Source organism: Coenobita brevimanus, chromosome 79, assembly GCF_032717465.1.
Source record: "Coenobita brevimanus isolate Jiangsu-jjx chromosome 79, ASM3271746v2, whole genome shotgun sequence".
Lineage (NCBI taxonomy): Eukaryota > Metazoa > Arthropoda > Malacostraca > Decapoda > Coenobitidae > Coenobita > Coenobita brevimanus.
Window position 1 is genome coordinate 24,030,155 of NC_137032.1, and position 3,352 is coordinate 24,033,506.

The 3,352-nt window shown below is 41.8% G+C and overlaps 1 pseudogene; it reads right to left on the reverse strand.

The window, feature by feature from the left end:
* Window positions 1-2,146: 2,146 nt before the first annotated feature.
* LOC145409163 (5S ribosomal RNA) lies at window positions 2,147-2,261 on the reverse strand (annotated as a pseudogene).
* Window positions 2,262-3,352: the final 1,091 nt, after the last annotated feature.

A 3,352-nucleotide genomic window follows, 5' to 3' on the forward strand; every position in this document is an offset into this window, starting at 1 on the left:
ATATCTTCACAGGCCTCCACTCCCCCAGTTTCCTTCCTACATATGTGGAAGGTGTTTTTGTGTGCGTGTTTGTGGCTTGCTGTCTAGTTTTTCTTCTTAATGGCTTGATATTGGTGTAATACTGTTTTTTGTAGGACCAAATGCCATATGTAAGATGTATTCAATAACGCACTTATCCATGTACCCATTTATCCATACCAATTAGTATCTTTGCCTTGAGGTCTTTCACTCCATTCATTCATATCCACCTCCTACATCTTACCAGTTTAATCACCCAGTGATCCAATAAATAAGTGAGGTTGAAAAAGCCATCACTGTAGTTGTCAGTAAAAAGAAAAACCATGCAGTTAGTCAGAACACAAATTAACACAGGTAGCAGTCTGATTACAGTGATTCAGTCTGGTGGCAGATATAAACAAATCTGAAAGTAGCCAGTAGGATATGCCGTCATCATATGGAGAGGAAAATTCTTCCACTCAGTGGGATAAAGGCTTCGAATAATGTATGTTTAATGCCCCCACTGCTTAGGTCCAGTCTTCCCTTAAAGGACAGCATTCAGCCACTTGAATTTCCATCCAGGTCCAAAATTATATTGATGGATGAAGAGTGACAAGGTAGAATTAACCTTGTCTTAGACCCGAATTCTCATCGGTCAAGGAGGCTTCCTAGCACCTCTTCCTCGGCGATTTATCCACTCACTCGATGTAGTGCTGCTAGCGGGTGTCTGCCCTTTCCTCTCCTCCAACCTTCTTTCCTTCCTTCCTCTTCTGTCGTCCTTTCCTTCATTCTTTCCTTGTCCTTCTGCCTACGGGTAACTTTACACTCCCTTTTCTGTCTTTCCTTCACTCTTTCCTCTTTCTTCTGCCTGTGGGTAACTCTACACTGAGTGACAAGCCAAATGGTTTCCTGTACACCAGGAAACCATTTACTATGCTGGGTGGTAACCATGTAACCAAATTTTGGCGCCTGGTGGTTTAGTGGGTAATTATTGCGCTCCAATCAGATTGAGCCGGTGAAGGTTTATATCCAAGGGGTGGTTGGGGATGATTGCTCATGTAATGCCACTCAGGGATGAGTGAGGCTGGTCTCTCTCATCTTAAATGTCGGGACCAACTGCCTAGGCCCAGGCTCCTACGCTCCTCTTGGGGCAATGTAGGATTGGATGATGGATGAATGGATCCGGCGATATTAGAAAGGCTTAAACAACAGAGAAGAGATTAGAAAAACATGACAAGCAAAAAAAAAAAAAAAAAAAAAAAATAGCGTAAGATGAAGTGCTAGGGAGCTTCCATAACCAACGAGAAAGTGAACCCAAGAGTCTGACCAGTTCGAGAACTGAACTCTGGTTCTTCCATTTGTGAGCTGAAAGTGCTACCTAAACCACCACTGTCTCTCCCCCAAACGATATACTCTTTCGACCGGTTCATCCCTCCCCTTGCATGCTGCTGTCCCCTCCATCTCAAAATATCCTCTCGTAAACTTGATTCGTGTGTCCTTCTTCCTCGTAGCCGTCTTTACTACTTTCCTATTTTATTTTTCTCCTCCTCGCTTCAGTTTCCGGCCTGTTTCCTAATTCTTGTTCGCTTACATTGATGTTTTACTTATTTTTGTCTACAGTAGGCGAATATAGTTATTATAATCTGGCTACCATTTTTTTTTTATTTATTTATTTATTTTTTTTGGGGGGTGATCTCTGTCCGTCAAATTCCAATGTGCACTGAGATGTTTGAGTTTTAGCTGAACAGTCGGGATATATCCTGATTAAACTACCCACAGGCTTCCATGGTATAATAAATAAAAACGAGACACAAACATTCAAGTACAAAACACTCCAAATCTAAACCTGGTATCTCTGCTCCTGGCCGGGTGGGTGTATTTTATATAAGGTACACACACACACACACACACACACACACACCTGTATAAAAACCAAGCCTCAGAAGGAAGAGGACAACGAGCGTTGACGTGAGCAGCATCTCTATGCTGCTATGATCACCCCTTGGACCTACCTTTGCCAACGTCTTTTATGTCCATCCATTGCCAGACGCCATGTACCCCAAACGGGGTGGTCAAGGGCTTAGAGTTAATTGTTTTACAGGGAGGGGCACTAATCCTCCACCAACCCCACTTAACACGTAGGGATGCCAACAGCGTCTGGTGTTCCCAGGCTGTCACCCATCCAAGTACTAACCAGACCCAACGTTGCTTAACTTCGCTGATCGGACGGGAAGCGGTGTACTCAACGTGGCATTCTTTTATGTTATTATGAAAAATTAAGACTAAGAGATTGTTCAAGTAACATTAAACCATGGATGTACCGAAGGTATGTGGATTATACATTTGTCATATTTAGAGATAAAAGCCATGCTCAGGATTTTTTGCACTATATTAACACTCGTCATAGCATACAGTTCACGACTGAAACAGAGTCCAACGGTTGTCTCCCATTTTTAGATATCCTAGTTAGGAGAGGTAATGGTATTTTCTGTGTTCTGTGTTCCGTAAGCCTACTTTCTCAGGTCTGGGTAGCAGTTTTTTCAGTTATTGTTGCAATATGTTTAAAATCACTGCTAAGACCTTGTTACATAGAGCATATTTTCTCTCATCTGCATATTCTGTATTCCGTGATGAGATTTGCTTCCTAAGCAAATATTTCGTAAATAATGGCTATAGTGATAACTTATTCCATCGTCTTGCAAGGAATTTTCTTAACAACCACAACATGCCTAAACAACAAATCTCTACTGCCAGTGAGGAGGTAATTTATCTCAGTTTACCCTGCTTGGGTGATATTTCGATTCAAATGAAAAACCTCTTAATTCACAGCCTTGTTAAATTTTATCCTCAGTTTGACTTTATACCTAGTAATTCATTCAAAATTGGCTCATTTTTTCACGTTAAAGACCCTGTTCCGACCGACCTCTGTTCGTCTGTTGTTTATTGTTTCACTTGCCCAGGTTTATATTGGTACCAGAATCCATAGGACTTACAAGTCAGTCGAGCAGGACAAGCCGACGGCTTAGGTCCCCTCCTCACTCAGCAGTAAGAAACCATGGTGAATCTTGTGATATCTTACTTAAAAAGGAGTTTTTTTTAAATAGTAGCTTCTTCATCAAATAATAACTTAAGATTGCTAGAATCAATAAAGTCCCATAATCCATCTCTAAATAACACTATATCTGCAGTACTTCTTTATGTTATGTAACTGTTTTGGGACCCCTTCACACACACCAAAAAGCCAGCCAGGAGGCAGTGCGTGTGTGCTGGGCAATCCCCAGGTCCTGTCCTCCCCTTTTATTGGTTGATAACCAGCCAATACCCCACTGACCGGGCTAATATATGACCCTGCCTG